This window comes from Mya arenaria, chromosome 2 (assembly GCF_026914265.1).
Source record: "Mya arenaria isolate MELC-2E11 chromosome 2, ASM2691426v1".
In the NCBI taxonomy this organism is placed as follows: Eukaryota; Metazoa; Mollusca; class Bivalvia; order Myida; family Myidae; genus Mya; species Mya arenaria.
The window spans coordinates 13,149,289-13,168,597 of record NC_069123.1 but is presented as its reverse complement, the minus strand read 5'-3'; positions in this window follow the sequence as shown (position 1 = coordinate 13,168,597).

Genomic DNA, 19,309 nt, shown 5'->3' with positions numbered 1-19,309 from the left:
CAGGATAATATATCATGTTTTATCAAGAGACCGTTATTTACCTAGAAGTGCCATGTACAGAACCCGATAATCTTTATTTCTCTAAGCAAAATATTTATCAAAAATAATGAAAGAAAATGATACACAAGCAATGGAGCAACAAACACATACATGTAGTGTAAGTAGCCTTATATCAATAATTATTTCATAATCAATTAATAAAACAATACATTTGACCGCTTTCTCATGGACATTATATCAACTATTCATCCGTTTTATTACCAATATCGGTAGGTCAGTTTTCCGTGGAGACTACTGACAAATGACTGAATATTTATTTATACGATTCACATAGATTTATACCATGAGCATCATACAAATATGATTCGAATTTTCTTGTCAATAGAGCATGCAAATCCCTACGGCAAAGGAAAATGGTGAAACGTTCAGCAATGTCACGGAAGACAATGTATTGTACACACTCATAGGCCACTAACGTAACGCTTCAATGTTAAAAAAACATTACGGAAAATCTAGAGCATACAAATTCTTACAGCGTAAGGAGTCAAATATTACGAAACAAGCGAAGCGGTTTAAAAATGTACAAATAAATGGAGTACAATGCAATAATCAAATGCAAACGGCACAGACGTGATGGTTACACATCCTTGTTCATCCAGGGCACATAAGACAATGTAGCATGCACATTTCTAAGGCAAAACAAAACGTTTCAACGTTGAACAATGTCAGGGAAGACAAGGCAATATACAAATTCTTACGGAACAAGCTTTATGGTTCGACGTTGAGTAATGTTACAGAAGCCACTGCAACATACATATATAGGAAGACAATGTAGCATAAACATTATTATGAGCGTAATGATTTGACAATCATGAGTGTAAAAATGACAATGTAGCACAAGCCCTTTTACGGCGAAAGCGTCATAGATCGACGTTCAACAAAGTCAAGCAAAACAATGTTACATGTACATTTTCACGACAGAAGCGTAATGATACGACGTTCAATAATGTAAAACAATTAGGCATAAAAAATCGTAGGACACAAGCGTAATGGGTTAGCATTCAACCTTGTCACGGAAAATATTGAAGCATTCAGAATCTTAGGCACAAGCTTTTCCCTTGACAGTGATGCCGTAATGGTTGGATAGTATAACATTATGGCGCAAACGTTATTGGTCGACGTTCAACTATGTCACGGAATATAATACATAATTCGATTTCTCACGGAACAAGCATATTGATTCAATGTTCGTTCATGTCATAAAAAAACAAAGCAGCATACTAATTTTGAGGGCCATTGCGATATTGTTCGATGTATAACAATTTTCACAGACGACATTGCTTCATACCGTAATCACAACTAAAGATAACTCTTTGGTTGATTTGTAAAAGAGGGTGTCCAATGAAAACAGAAAATAGTGAAGATACAGTTATTGTTACATAAGTCAGCAAATGCATAAACAAAAAAAATGTTTTGTGTCACACAGTTAATGGAAATGACATACAATTATTGTTTGCCTGGAATTAAGGCCATACTGTGTTTAACCCAGAGTTGCACTATCACCTACACAAGGTGTCAGGTATGGTTAATATATGCCGGGAACATACTTTTATCAAAAAATGGTCTTAGGACCATGTTCACCAAATGTCGAAGCTAGGTTTAACAACCAGATTTGAAACATAGTTCAAACGTCAACTAACACCTAGGTAACATAGAGAAACAAAAACAAATATTCGAATGGACTATTGATAATAACTATGATATCATATTTTTGCAAGAAGTACATTGTTCAAAATTATCTAATTCAAAATGGAAACATGATTGGAAGGGACCCGGTTTTTTCAGTGGAAATAGTACAAACAGTTAAGGAGTTTTAATTCTTATAAATCCAAAAGCTAACATAGACATACACACATACACAGAAATTATAGAAGGTAGAATCATAGCCTTAGACATAATTTTAAATGAAAAGGACATATGGCGTTTAACGCATCCCTCAAAAATGCAATACACCTGGCACTCGACTAGTAAACCTCATATACACTGTCGACTTGATTACTTCTTAATATCAGATAATATGTTAAACTACATAAAGAATAGTTATATAAAACCAGGTTTTAGAACAGACCACTCCGTTATTATTTTAACGATAGATCATTTAAAAAGTGAAAAGGCCCAGGGTACTTTAAATTAAATAGCTCTGTTTTATTAGATACAGGATATCAAACAAAAATGAGAAAGTGCATCCGTGAAACGATAAACTTAAAGAAGCAAATCCAAATACACTATGGGAAATAACAAAAGGTTCAATCAGAAATGAAACAATAAGATATGCATCACATAAGAAATCAATATTACAATCTAAAGAAAAAAACTAATAAGCGATATAAGTTATATTGAATCAAAACTAGACAAAAGCACACCTGACAATATCGACATCATCACGCAAGAAATGATACAAAAAAAGAAAGAACTAGATTATATTTGCAGTAATCAAATAAAAGGAAATATTTTAAGGGCAAAAGCAATACACGCTGAAAATAATGAAAAAAAAAAAACACAAAAAAACTTCGCAAACCTTAATAAAAAAAATAAATTAAAGGTAAACAATGAAATTGTCACAGGCGTAACAAATACACTAAAAGAAGAAGTCAAATTTTATAAAAAAAAAACTATATAGAAATGACACAACCTTAGATGAAAATATCAGAGCCTTATTCCTAAACTAACAGCAACTCCTGCGAAGGCTTAATTACAGTATATGAACGTGGAAATGCCCTAAAAGACATGAAAAATAATAAAAGCCCCGGTTCGGATGGTCTCACTGCAGAATTCTATAAGATTTTTTGGAACGATATTCAGAAAATTTTAATAGACTCTTAAAAATACTCCTTCAGAAATGGTCATTTAACACCACTTCAAGAACAAGGTATAATCTCTCTTATTCCAAAACGAGATAAAGATTTAGAAAACCATTCAAACTGGAGACCAATCAGCTTATTTAACACTGATTATAAGATAGCAACGAAGGCAATTTCGAACAGAATAAAAAAAAGTTTTACCTGAACTTATCGATAACGAACAAACGGGCTTTATTAAAGGCAGATATATTGGTGGAAACGTTCGTCTCATAATTGAGGTCATGCAATACCTTGAAGAGAATAATATGCCCGGACTCCTGTTTTTTGCCGATTTTCAGAAAGCCTTTGAAAGCGTTGACCACTCTTTTATATTAGACAGTTTGAAAACTCTAAATTTTGGCTCGAATATAATACAATGGACGAAACTCTTTTACAACGATATACAAAGCATAATAATGAACAATGGTCATTTGTCTGAAACATTCCAAATTGAAAAAGGGGTAAGACAAGGATGTCCACTCTTATCGATTTTATTTATTATCTGCCTAAAAATAATGTCTAGCAATATAAAACAAGATAACAATATTAAGGGAATCAAAGTTGTTAATACGGAAATCAAACAATCGCTTTTTGCTGATGATGCAACTTACTTTATTGATGGTTCTGAGAAATCTTTCGAATCCTTGATCAAATCATTAGAGTCCTTTTCTAAATGCTCTGGCCTAAACCTCAACATAAATTAATGTATAATCCTAAGAGTGGGAACGTTAAAGAATACTACAATTAAATAATGTCAATCTAAATCCTTTATATGGACTTCAGAATGTGCGACAGCGTTAGGCATCACATTCTACAATAACAAGCAACAAACAATTGACACAAATATCAACAAAAAGCTAAACGAACTACATAAGACATTAAAACAATGGGAACATCGAAAGCTTACTTTGTTTGGTAAAGTAACAGTTGTAAAAACGTATGCGCTACCAAAGATAATATATCCATTTACCGTGCTGGCGAATCCAAGCAAACCCATTATTGAAAATGTTAAAAGGGCTATCTTCAAATTTATATGGGATGGGAAGCCAGACAAAATAAAAAGACAAATACTGTATCAAAATTACGAACATGGAGGATTAAAACTAACAAACATTAAACATTTTCTTGACTCAATAAAAGCGTTATGGGTTAAACGATACTTGGATTATGATAATAAAAGCCAATGGAAAATCTTCTTTAAAAATAAACTGAAAGCACATGGCAACCAACTAATATTTGAATGTGAAATGGATAAATATTTCATTGATAAAGTGTCAGGAAAATGTGCATTTCTGAACAATGTGCTTGAAGCATGGAGCAAAATAAAACAAGTTTATGATCTAAATAAAATAAAAATAGCCAAAACAGTTATATGGAATTACAAAACGTCCAAAACCTAGGAAACACACTTTTCTACAAACACTGGTATGAAAAAGGTATAAAACCTTTTGAACACATTTTCGATTATAGAACCAATAATTTTTATGTTTTTAATGAAATTGAATATCTATACGGCATAGTAAACACCGACTTTATAAGATATCAGACCCTCATTAAATCTATTTCTGCAGAAACGAAACAACAGCTGATAAAAGACGGAATTATTCACATAAACGGCACGTCGTTTCGAGAAAAAATGGTAGAATCTAGGCAAAGAAATGATATCCTGTACTTAATATTGAACAAAGCAACAATTACATCGCCAGCTTCAGAATTAAAATTAGCACGGCAGATTACTGAAAAAATCGTTCACATAGTGGTACAAGCACCAAAATTGACATGAAGACTCTTTTGGATCTACTTATTCGGAACAACCCGTTAGTCACGAAAAATTCAAAATGGCCGCTATTTTTTCAAAATGGCCGCCATTCAAGTTAATCATACCGTTAGTCACGAAAAATTCAAAATGGCCGCTATTTTTTCAAAATGGCCGCCATTCAAGTTAATCATAACTGTTTTTATTATTTAACTTGACATGCATGACCAAACTATATGGGTTTTTCCCAGAAATTATTTAATTAATGTATATTTAAAAAAATATGATTAACATAAATTAAAATATTGATTTCCCAGGTATGGTTGTATTTCTTTGTATTTATGTGTTTCATTAAAAAATATAAGCTTTTTTCTATTTTTCCAGCTTTTTCGCTGTTATTTTCTCTTTTTTATTTAAGACTTTGAATACATTCTAGCCTGCACAATTGTATTAACACAGAGCTGTACGCGGGAGTATAAATCGAAAACACTTCACCAAACTGTCCAAAAGATGTGCACATATCACCGTGATTTTTCCAGCCCTTGTCAGCAGGGCTTTCGATTTCCATTTGACATATAGTTGATAGGCCCCATATGCAACTTGCTTAGTATGCAGCACGTTTAACATGTTGAATAAAAGCTTCTTGAATTGGAGGAATTGATTCATATGACATTAGTTTTTGAGCAAACAATGTAAGTATTGCTTCGTCAGTACTATCCGTGGCGCTAGAACTATCACATAGTGACTGCGAACTTTTTATGAATATTATGATCCTTTTTGTCAATTGTTGGCGAGTTTTATCAAAACAGTAGAAGCATACTTTCCATGTTGTCATGCACTCTATTTTCCCTTGTCAATAGAATGCAGATACGACATCACATTCAATAAATGTATGGAAAAAAGAAGAAGGCCGTTAGATTTCTGGGTCAATTGACACACTTATATTATGTTTTGAACCTCAAGTGTTATCCTTGACCAAATGCATCCCGCAGCTTTTCTACATCAAGAAGCTGTAGAATTGGCATAACATTGACCGCAATGACAAGAACGTCTGTGTCTTTAATCATAATGGTTTTGTAACTGTCTGCTGCTGTTTGTTTTGCATGCAAAAAGATTCATGTGTTTCACTTCCTCTTGCAATGTTTGTGTCCTTCAAGACTTATTGACTGATTGCAGACAACACCATCTTCTTGAGCGACTACAACTGTTAACTATTATTTCGACACATCCTCACAAAATATTCCACCGGAAAGTTAAATAGCTAAGTCTTGGTGCATGTTATCTCTCAAGACGCTACGCCAATATTGTGGGATTTTCTTTGTCAGTCACTCTGCGTCTAGCTTCTATGCCTCTCATTGTTCTTGTTTCTGATTTAAAAGTAGTGGACTGCTTCTAATGATGCATACTAAGTCGATTTGGCAAAAATAATGACACCAGCCTCTAGAATTGACCCAGGTTGCGATTTCAGGTAGCTATGGAGATTACAATTATCACTCAGTGCAATGGGAAAAGACTGATTCTCATGCTGAAGAAAAAACGGTCACATTCTCTATACAGGCAGAATTAGTGTAGAAAACAGACGACAGTTGTCCTTATTAAGACTTTTCCCTATGAATAATCCGCCATCGACTCTGGCTCTTGCCGAAAGAAATATGTCGTTTTCTTCTTGTTTGGCTATTATAAAATGAGCCATCTCTTCAGGAACTTATTGAAGCGGGTTTTACCGTGACCATAATGAGAAGCTATTTCAGCAGCCATTTCAGCAGCATTAAAGTGTGCAAAACGTGTTGTATCCAGTATAAACATATCCTTATTCTCCCCAGTAGTAGCATTGCCCATATCATTTTAGTGTACAGCTTCTGTACTTTATCAAAGAAGGCCCTTTGTGTATGTTCGTAATGTTCGTCATGTTTGGTATTTTTATTTGCATCCTTGACATCAAATGCCTATTCGTAATGAGCAACCGAGTGACTGACTTCTGCTCCAGCACCATGGTACCACCCACCGTCATAGTTCGGATGGGTCTTTAGTCACAACAATGGCACCATCATCACCTTTGATAACAGCACTAGCTTTCTCATAATCTTGGTCAATAGCTTACACTGAAAATTCACTATTAGGTTTGTGAACAACAGATATTCCGTTATGGAATTCTGCAGCTAGCTGAGGATGTGCATGCTCAAGCACCATCATGTGTCTGAGATGTATTGGGTGTCATCACGCATAGTTCTATGCAAAAGAGAGTGGTATATGCACGCACAACAATGATCAGACAAGGGACAAGATGATCAATTCCATTATCAACACTAGATTTCTAAATTAAGATAGTGGACTTTCAGTTTTGCACCATTTACAGCAGTCAACGATACATATGTTCATTGGCCCCTTAACACTCACTGACATTATACAGCTTATGCTTCTTTAAGTAGCTTGATGAGAGTGCTAGCTGCATTTGCCCTGTCCTATAGTGACACTTGAAGCAGAAAGAAAGCATTTTGCTGTCCCTGAGGAAGAAGTCTCTGCCTCATCAACGGCTCCTACCCATCTCATAATTTAATGGTCCCAGTGGACTGAAATGCCGCCAGTTCAGTATGCAGACCCAAGAAATCATGCCAATCTGGTCTTCACCTTTCTTTTCAGGCCAATGACACTGTTTTTCTTATGCGTAGATTGTGTTTTCCATCTTGTTTGTAAAATGGTGCTTTCTTTATTTGACTAAATGAAGACAACATTTTAAACCTTGTAAAAGCGAGCTATGTCAGATAGTTGTCTTTGAATTACTTTATAGTTTCTTTTAAGAGCTAGCCATGTTGTTACGGCTTGATTGCTACGTTGCCAGACGATGTTGGTATCTGGTCGCTGAGTACTTGAAACTAATTCATCAGTTTATTGCATTATTCTTTATTGTTTTCAAGTTGATGCGTGCTCTAATGAGGCTTATATATTTTAATTAAGTAATTTCTCATACATGATGACGGGACAACGGTGAGGTTATGGCCATTCTAACAACATTTGACTCGAGTTCCAGTGATTTTTTGTTTTACTGACCGTTCCAGGAAGGTACTCCCATCATTTGACGGTAAAGCAATGTTGATGATACATTTAGTATGTTTTTTTGCATAAATATTGTTTCGGGTGTTTGTATTTGTATTTGTGTATGTGATGTTTATATAATTGTGTATACAGTTCATTGTCGTTTGGGCGTTTGTCTGTCCCTATAAAAGAGTTTATTTTGAATGTTCGACAACTAGGCTTGTCCCTGTAATTTTCATTGTATTAATTTTTTATCTTACTGGTCCTGCCTTTATTAAGACTACATGTATTTTGCTTGTTATTTAGCATCTGGAACACTTAGCTTTACTAGACATTTTTGTAGCTGACATTAAACCACATGCTGAGTTTTACGGCAGTGTTTTTACCAGTTTTATATAATTTTGTTTCTCTTTAAAGTCAAATGTGCTGTTTCAACCCAGACGCATAATGATAGAACTATATAGTCATTTTTGTATTAAGAATAATTTCTTTCAGTCGGGATTAGCGGCCTTCTTGAAAATGGCCGCCATTTTGAAAAAAAAGATGGCTAACGGGTTTTTCCAAACAAGTCACCTAAAAGGAATACTTATGCAAATTTTGATGATTGTATTACAAACTAAAATCATTAAGATGGAACTGTTTGGTCAACTTTTATATGAAGAATAATTTCTTTCCGCCATTTTTTAAAAAAAAGATGGCTAACGGTTTTTTCCAAACAAGTAACTTAAAAGGAATAGTTTTGCGAATTTTGATGATTGTATCACAAATTAAAATCATTTCGATAAAACTGTTTGGTCAATTTTTGTATAAGAATAATTTCTTTCTATCGGGATTGGCGGCCATCTTGAAAATGGCCGCCATTTTGAAAAAGAAGATGGCTAACGGGTTTTTCCAAACAAGTAACCAACTAGGAACTCGTATGCAAGTTTTGATGATTGAATCACAAACCAAACTCATTACGATAGAATTGTTTGGTCAACTTTTGTATTAAAAATATATTTTTTTTAATCGGGATTGGCGGCCAACTTGAAAATGGCCGCCAATTGGGAAAAAAGATGCCTAACGGGTTTTTCCAAAGAAGTAACCTAATAGGAACTCTAATGCAAATTTTGATGCTTGTATCACAAACTGAACGATTTTTCTTAATATTGACTTAATCTGCAGGGCTAAATGGAATGAAGCCCTGGAAGAAAATGTTGAGTGGAAAAAATATACTGTAATATATACATATCTACAATAGATACTACGTTACGTAGCTTTTACTACAAATTTCTTTTAAGGACAACACCAACCAATAAACTGATTTTTAAATTGAAACTTGTCGATTGTAGCTTATGTACGTTCTGTAACTCAGGTATTGAATCTTTTGAACATTTATACTGGGAATGTTACTAGACAAAACAATTATGGAATAAATTAAACAACTTCATAGCTTCAACAACAATTAATATAATTATAGGTAAACGCGAAGCTTTATTGGGAACAGTGACAAAAAACAAATACAACAACATATGCAACTTTCTTATTATTCTTATGAAATTTTATATACATTCAACCAAGTATAATAATAGAACTTGAGATTAATAGTATTTAAGATTTAGGATTAAAATAGAAGAATTGCGTCGAACAATGACAAACTTGAAACCCACAACAAAAAATGGGAAGTACTTAAACATACAATATAATTTAATAATAAAAGACACAATTAGCCATACAAAGAAATCTTAGACTTAAAAAAAAACCAAAAAACATTAATGGAATTTAATACAGGGGACACCGATCGAATAAACATCATACGATCGGGTGTGTATGCAATGTGTATGTGTGCGTGCGTGTGGGAGCGAGTGTTTGTACGTGTGCATGTGTGAGAGCATTATTGTTTCTGAATATATGTATATCCTACCAAAATACATAGATATATTGTATATGTTGAGAATTTAAAACTGTACTGATATATATATATATATATATATATATATATATATATATATATATATATATATATATATATATATATATATATGTGAAAAATAAATGAGAAAAAAACACAAAAATACACCTAACGTATCATTGAATGTGATACTGTTTTAGATATATTGTTTACACAGTTTTTGTAATTTGTAGTAGTTGGGTTAGTTACTTATTCAATACAAATAAGATTTGTGACATCCCGATATTATGGGCCATAGGATGAAAACAACGATATGATTAATAAACAGCATAAGGGAGACACATTGAACCAGCACTGGGGAAAAGGCTTAACAAACAAACGATCATACATTGAATTTCAGTGGAAATAGATAAAGTCAAAGCAAAGAAATATATATTACAAATGGTACAACTAAAAAACTGCGAAATGTAAACTGTACGTTGTCTTGTCTAATTTTAAAAATACAACGAGACACCTAGACAACAAGGCTGGGAAACGACCGTTTTGCATTAATACTCAAAGATATGAAAATGAAACCGGCGCCATCTTTCCCACGAACGTATCGTGCGAATACGTTTTTGATTCAATATTTCTGAACATAAAACTTTCAATTTTGAAAGTAATGGATTTCTTTATCAGTTGAGACCAGGTCTATTTATTTTTGAAAGAAATAATTAAAAGTAATTTGTAAAACTGACATAAAACATAACTCAAATCATTGATCGAATGATATGTTGCCATATGCTTTTCCTTTATTACTTTAACGGCATCACTAAGTGTTAGGATAGGATTTTGCTAAAAAGTTAATTAAACTTATTGATAAAACATGTAGAAAAAATATTTCATTTGATAAGAACATTTTAAGAGTTTTTACTAAAGAAATATAACACTAATTCTTGGGCAATGTCATTTTCTTTATATGAATCTTAATTTCTTATTGAGCCGTCTCGCTTACGAACTTATTTCCAATAGACACACCGTTGGTGTTCCGATAGCATAATACGAATACGTAATGAACGGAATGGTATTTCATTCTTAGCGCAACCTTGCATCTAGCACGGCTTTTGTCTGTGGAAGGATTTTAGAATTGCAAATGTTTGATTAATGGACTTCATAAATCCTCATGGTATGGCATATTCTTTTAACAAATTTCTTTAACAAATATTTCATAAATATTAAGCAAGTGAAGGCGTTGAAAGGCTTCATTATTTTTCAAATTTAGAAATGTTGTGGAAAGTACATATTTTTAAAATAATGGAATTGCATGGTAATGTTTTATTGCATTATAATTATGGCTACAGTTTATTATTATTATTAATTATTATTATTATTATTATTATTATTATTATTATTACTATTATTATTATTATTATTATTATTATTATTATTATTATTATTATTATTATCATCATCATCATCATCATCATTATTATTATTATTATTATTATTATTATTATTATTATTATTATTATTATTATTATTATTATTATTATTATTACTATTAATATAATTATTATTATTAATAATACAATTATCATTATTATTATTATATTATTATTATTATTATTATTATTATTTTATTTTATTTTTTTATTATTATTATTAACTTTTAAACATGATGAAATAGTAACTTTGAACGGATAAGGTATGTGACATTTTATTCCATTCTATATTTTGACTTTTAAGGCACTATACACCAGCTGGCAATAGAGTATTTCCTCATCAAGCATAGACGGTCAATGAAAGCTAATATGATGTCGATAATACATCATTTCACATGATTAAAAGAACTATTAGAATTATTAAATAATAGATTATTTTATTATTCGTAGTTTAGTATTGCGACGATAACAAATCATCACAATAATTTTTGAGCAATTTAAAGCATAATTTAAAAACCAAAGCGGAAACCGTGCCTCTTTATTATATAAATTAATGATGGTAGCGTATAGTAATGTTGGGGTGAAGTTCATTTTTATCTATCTTATTTGTAACATTAGAAACATGTCAATATCCTTTTCAAACGTTTGCCGGCGCATGTTTTTTAATTGACGAATACATATTTCTTATTCTCTGGTTCCAACATCGATAACTCATTAATCTTTACAAAAAGAATTAATTGCTATGCAGTATAACACAGCTTCGTCGAAAGCAAAGCATAAAGGATAATGTTTACGGAGTTCAAGAAATTTTGTGAAAACAGCTTTTAGGGCCATATTGGAATTTATCAAAAAGTAAAGGCATCGTTAATGTCCTTTGTATGATCTCCCTTAAGTATCAATACAGACTTATATTAACGTTAGTTTGGAATTATATACCCATTGATAGGGCGTTTGTGTTGATACCAAACCAGTTTCAGTTTTGGTTTCAACAGTTTCGGTAGGGTCAAAACCGGTTTTGATAGTTTTGCTTGAAGAAACAAATGCATGGTTTAGTGTACAGTTTAAACAACATGGCGGTGTTACTGCATGTAGCCGTTATTTCTAATTATCAATAGTACTTTTTTCATTTAGCTCATTTGCCCATTATAAGGCATAGTTATCAAAAAGATTGAATTTCAAAAAACGTGGTTGATCACTTTCCGCCATATTGTTTTCAAAGTAAACTAGTTTTCGGATGGAACGAACCGATGAAACCGCCCCCAATAGGGGTTTCGATAGTTTCAAAAACCGGTTTCGCTTTTCGTTAAAAAAACGATAAAACTGGTTTTGGTTTTATTTGAATCTGTAACAACAAACACACAGTTCGTGAAACCGTTATAAAACCGAAACCAGTTTTTTTACCAACAAAAACGCCATACATTTCATTAAGGCACAAAACGTACAAAACAGGTCTAACATGCACCAAAAGGTTTGATTAATAATGATTGGATTGCAGCACTGTACCACGAACAAAACTTTACTGTTTTATATCCACATAACCTCATACGCGTCCAATAATTAATCCTTATTCTTCCATAATAAAGTCATTACTTGTTTGGTGTTTAGGTGGGGATCCGCCTATCCAAAACTGCAATCTTATGTTGCGCTCCCTCTTAAGCCAAATCATGAAGCTGCCACTGTATTTAAAAGCTACTTAATGCAGCATGATGTGTAGTACATTGTGCCATTAATTTACAATAACATTTATACGAACCATTTGTGTATTTCATATAGTATCTTTGAAGTCATGTATTTCAGTTAAATATTTCAATTGCCCTTTTTATAACAAAAAGTGTCTACTGATATCATGATAGCTGATAATGCAGTGTGTATAAAAAAAATCGGAACTTTTTGTTTTTGATCAGACACTTCCTTAACCTCAGTCAAGCGCATATTGTGTGTCATTTGCATATATATAATAAACCCCGACAGTCGTCTCTTAGAGATGTAGACGTTTTTGCAAAAATAATAACTACTTTATATGGCAACTTCTTTGTACAAAAGAAAGTACCATGTCAATTATATAAAAAAAGACTGGTTAGATGCACAAGGCAACGGCTCAAAGACACGAACGTATAAACACCACATACACAAAAGCAATCAGCATAAACAGACCACACACGCATCAAAATAGCTTGAGCGATAAACGATGGAATTGCCGCCTTGGAATGGTGAAACTCGAGTTAGTTAAAAAACGAGTCTACTTAGGGCCTAAACGAGAAAGTCTGGCCAAAGTCTAACACTTGTCGCAATATTAATCAATGAATTACAAAATCAAACATTTTAACCACTGATACATGTAAAAGTAACTAAGTGATAGATGACCCCATTAAATATGTCATGTTTACCAACTGATATATGTCAAGTTTACCCACTGATACTTGTCAAGGTAAACCACTGATAAATGCCATGTTAAACGACAACTACAACTTAGTACATAAAAGTCTCCATTCTTAGACAAACATTGAAGCTGACGACTGCGTATCGATACTTTCATGAGAATATAAAAATGAAATAATCAGTTTAAAAATTACAAATGATTATTCTTTGGTTTTCCTTTTGATACATAGAAAACTATATAAAAACTATGATCGCGCTCTTTCAATTTATCTCGAATATTAAGTAAACCATTACAATATGAACTTTTTATTGATGATAAAATAGGTAAAACCTAAGATTTTAATTTTGATAACAACCAAATTTAATTCATGCATTGCGTTTTTTTGTTTCTTATTGGTTATTGTGCAACTTAAACATTTTATTTTTTAAATTACTGAACTATGTATATTTTTGGTATTTTATATGCATTTTGCACTGAATCTTGTAATATATGGACATATTACATAGTATACCTTGCCAAAATACTTTTCAAACATGTTGTATTCAGTAAAACTTAATTTTAATGGCCCTGTTTCGAATCATTGATTTTAGCCAGACCATTGATCTGTGTAATAAAGGTCATAAACATTTAGATTGTTTTTAACCCTACAAAGTGTGACACTTTAAAACACTAAGGATAAACTATCAAGGTTCATATAGTTGTGTAACCAACGCTCGGATTTGTATAGTGTTTATGCACGCTGGAGTGGTTATGACTGCAAGGTTTGTCGTTCTTGTCGTTCTTGGTATAAGTTCTTGGTAAAAGTAATATCGAGTCACTAAGTATACTGTTTTAAATGCTCACTAAACTCTGTTATAAATATAAACTACATTTCAATTAATATTCGTGTTGATAATGTATAAAACATTAGATTTTTTTCCTGAATAATGCTTACTTATTTGTCAAACAGACGTAACTTGTTTATAAGCGCTTGTGCTGCATTTGTAACCTGTTATTATCGGAAAGGCTCTTGATATTAAACTATAAATGTCTGCCGCTTTTTTCAAATAATAATAAATCATACTCTGGGCTAGCTTTTTCGCTCTTTGCTTCGAGAATGTATGTCTTTTACATGTTATCGTTCAGTGCCTTCATTTGATCATGCAGTGTAAAATATAAATTATTGCCTCAATACAAAATATAGTTTGTTGCACCAAATTATAACATGATGAATTGATAATGCCAAACACAGAGCGTTGAATACTCTATCATCCAAAGGTATGATAAATGTATTGAGGAATAGTTTGTCTGTTTTCGTTTGACGACACTAGACCAGTTTACATACACATTTGATGAAACCTGGTCATACAAAATGTACGTTGCCAAGTTCGACTATGAGCAAAACCTGGTTAAAATGTAGACGAGCGTTATATTTAAAACTAATGGATTCCGTATATTTGTATCTGAATTTATGCATAACGCTAAACCTTCTCAAAGAAATACTGTTCCTTTTAGATTTTTACCTTTTTACTGCACAACTTTATATTAGAAATACACATCATCTTGTAATGTATGTGTTAAGAGTTAGCAGTGTCTACGCTTCACTGTTACCACAGAAATAGGTCATAAACATCAAATGCATCAATTTGCAAATAAAAATTTGATAATGCTTGAAAGCCTATAAAATAATTAAATGCTCTGTAAGGTATATCTGCCGACACTAGCACGGAGTTTATGAATATACGTGTTATATGTATGGATTTTTCCCTAATGTGTAAACAAGGTCGCCTTGTTCATATGTTCAAAGATATTTGCAGACTTATAACTTGTTTAAGAGACAAGACACTTGCTTTTAAACATTATCTATTTTATTCCTTTTTTGTCTAGGAAATAAAATATAATCATCTTGTTATCCTAGAAACTATTATTACTGTTGAGAGTTTCTGTAATTATATGCGTTAAGATTTAGCATTTTTACGTCGTCTATAATAAATTTCTTTTAATCAAGCTATTAAATAACCGTCGGGTTAATACATTGTCAAGTTTTACTCATTAAAATGATACAGGTATATTCTCTGCAGCAAAAGTGTTCAGGCTCTGCAGGCAGGCACACAGATTAGATACGTTTAATTGAACTTTCTCAACAGTACCCTAGGCATGTTAGCTTTTTATCTTTCGTATTTGATTTTTAAGTGCCAATATTGTAATCCGAAACGAATGTGATAAGATATGCTCAAACATTGATTTCCAAAACCTAGGTCATCTTATCATTTGCCAATGCATGCATAGACGCATGCACGTACACTTGCATCTCCAAATCTGTCAGCTAATTTTCTTGTAGTTTAAGAAAATGATGTTTAACCCGTTTTACCCACTCATAAGCGGGAATATCCTCTGAATTAAGTACTTAGAAACGTCTTATAACGGATAGGATTCAAATTTTTAACAAGATATAGCTAGACATGTTTTTTTTTCTTTGGGTGATAAATAGTTTCATCCATATTGTCCGAGACATAGTAAACGGTAATTTAAACAGTAATGTGATCTATTGACTGCCTCGTAACTAATTAATTTTATAACGCTGCAAATGTTGTAATTCTGTGATTCAGCATATTCTGCATAGATATAGACGCATTTGTTGTTATTGGCTTGATAAAAACAGTTCCTGTGTAACATATGTTATTTAAATTACACTTATACAGTACACATTGAAACGGAGTAAAACAGAAGCAAAGCTTAAAATGTTTCTCTACAATTATTAATTTTGAAGTAAACACTTGGCAGCTTTATTGCTATCAGTTGATAGTTTGTGAATAACCTATCGTGCGAAAACGTCTTTGATTCAATATTTTTGAATATAACACTATTAATTTTGAAAGTAATGGATTCCTCTATTAGTTGAGACAAGGTCTTTTTATTTAAAAAAAACATCGTTCAAAGTATTTCGTATAAGTGATATAAACTGAAATCAAATTATTGATTAAACGAGATGTTGTCATAAGTTTATTTGCGATTTCAGTTAGCATAACTAAGAGTTAAGATTAGATATTGCTAAACATGTTAAATGAACTAATTCATAAAACTTGTAGAAGTAACCTTTCATTTAATGTTACAGAATTATATAGTTTTTACTAAAGAAATATAACTAGGCACTATATCTTGAGCAAGGTAGTTTTCGAAAAAGGAATCTTAATTTCTTCTTAAGCCGTCTCGCTTACGAACTTATTCCCACCGTTGGTGTTCCAATAGCACAATTTGAAGACCTTGTGAACGAAATGGTATTTCATTCTTAGCGCAACCTCGCATCAGGCACGGCTTTTGTCTGTGGAAGGATTTTAGGACTGCAAATGTTTGATTAATGGACTTCATAAATCTTTATGGTATGGCATATTGTTTGAATACATATTTCAGTAATAACAATGGCTTGACGTCGCAAGCGTCAATTATTTCAAAATTCAGGGAGTTTTTGTGGAAAGGATATGTTTTAGAAATAACACAAATGACTGGTAATGTGTTATTGCATTACAATGATTGCATTAGGTTTATTTTATTATTATTATTATTATTATTATTATTATTATTATTATTATTATTATTATTATTATTATTATTATTATTATTATTTCATTATTATTATGATGATGATGATTATTATTATTATTATTATTATTATTATTATTATTATTATTATTATTATTATTATTATTATTATCATTATTATTATTATTATTATTAATATTATTAGATTTACATAAAATGAAATAGTAACCTACAATGAATAAGATTTTTGACACTTCAATCTTATATTGTGACTTTAAAGGGACTAAACAACAGCTCGTCATACAATTCTTCGACAAAACAAGCAAAGAAGTGTCACTGCAAGCTATTACGAGGTCCATGATACATCATTTCATATGATTAAAATCATTATTAGAATCATTAAAGTATACGTTGTTTCGCAGCAGTGTTCCGCTTCTGTTCTTCCGGAAGCCACGAAGTGTGTATATTTAGCACGTAAAGGCAAGTGATGAGTGCAGATAAAAATACCCACCCTATCTGAAAACAAAGTTGGATTAACACGGTAGAAAAACCCAGAAAGTTCGAATCGGAAAAAAATGCAAAAAAGAAGCATGTATCGCAAGCTACGTGATACAACAGTTCGTAACATTCGATGCGTTGTGCAATATCAATTTTATGTGAGTTTTTGACAATTTTGTTTTGCATTTGTATCATCTGGTGCCTAGTCTCTTTAAATTTAAAAGAAGGAAGATCACGTATGAGCAATTTGCGCACACTAGGGCAAATGTGTAGCCTCTTGTCCGTTTATTGTCGTTCTTTAATCAATAACATGTGTCTTTACAAATCGTCTTGTATTCCTGTGATATGTCCTAGATACGTGTTTCTGTAGCGAAATTAATAACAATAAAAGTATTTGTCAATATCGAAAGGCCAAACTATGAAATAAAACCAGAGGAAAATAAGCCAGTCTACTTAAATTGTACAATGTGTAGTGATTGATTAAAATAATGCCGTTAGAGGCCAGACGAGTTAACATAGATTTTATAGGAAATTATAAAAGCAAACGTTTGACCTATTGCAAAGATAATAATGAATTTCATGTTTTAATACATTTTGTCTGAATCAAAGTTATATAAAGCTTAGATATCTAACATTTCCGAATATTATTGCATTAATCATGTTCATGTAACCACGGTTGATTCTTGGCCAGGCTAGGCCAGTCCAGGCCAGGCCAGGCCAGGCCTATATACTTCAATTAAACGTTTATTACGGAAAACCTTGGCAATCAGTTGTCAATCATTTCCGCATCCCTTGTTTTATTTAAGTACTTCTTGTTGCAATGTAATGTTGTTATATTAGAGGTATTACTTGTATTGCAATCTAGAACATGGCCATGCATTTTTATTACAGAAAATTACATGAGCCATTCACCCAATTCATTACCTATTCAGTGTAAACGACATCCTAGGTCCATTGTCTGAGTTTACTTAACCCTTAATAAACAAAGGCAATAACAATGTGACTTCAATTACTGGAAATCATGAACTCATAATGGTTATGGTTTCCTTAACAGGTGAAGAAACTGTATATATATGTGTCGCTATGTTAGTTGATTATCATCACGACATAAAAAAATCATAAACTTATTTTATTGGAACAATTTACCACATATTTTGAAAAGCACACCGGATACTGTTCTTCGCAATCATATAAATTAATGATGGTGGCATATGGTACTTCTGGTTTGAAGGTCAGGGCCGTTGTTTATAGTAATTGAAACAACTTATCCTTTACTATATTTCACTTATTTGTTGCTATATTTAGATTTCTGATGAATATACTCCTGATATAAAGCGTTCATTCATACTAGTCCATCTCTGAGCTATAATGTTGTTGATTGACAATGACCGATTGCGCTGGCGACGAGAATTTTAACTGTTTACACTTGTTGTAGTTGCAATTCAGTAATTTCATTGAATGTGTAACATAAGAAATATGTCAATATCCTTTTATACATTTATACCGGTTGAAAAACATGTTTGGATTTAACGATCTTGTTTCAATTATACTGATAACCTATTTTCCGGTTTCCACATTTATAACTAGCGCATACCACTAAAGGCAATTAATTGCTGTGCAGAATAACTCGACGCCCATTATTCACACAAATTAAACACAGCTTAAAAGGTAATAATTACCGTTTTTATGACTGTAGTACTTTTGTGAAACCAGTTCTTGAGCCATAATAGCTATTTCAAATGGTAAAGGGCAGTGTTAGTGTCCTCGTATTAACTTAGTATCAATAAGTACACCTACATGTTCATTGGTTTAGAATAATATACTCATAATTCATTTTATTTAAGACACAAAACGTCCAAAAAAAGGTAACACATGTACCAATAAATAATCGGAATGCAGCCAAAAAAAAGG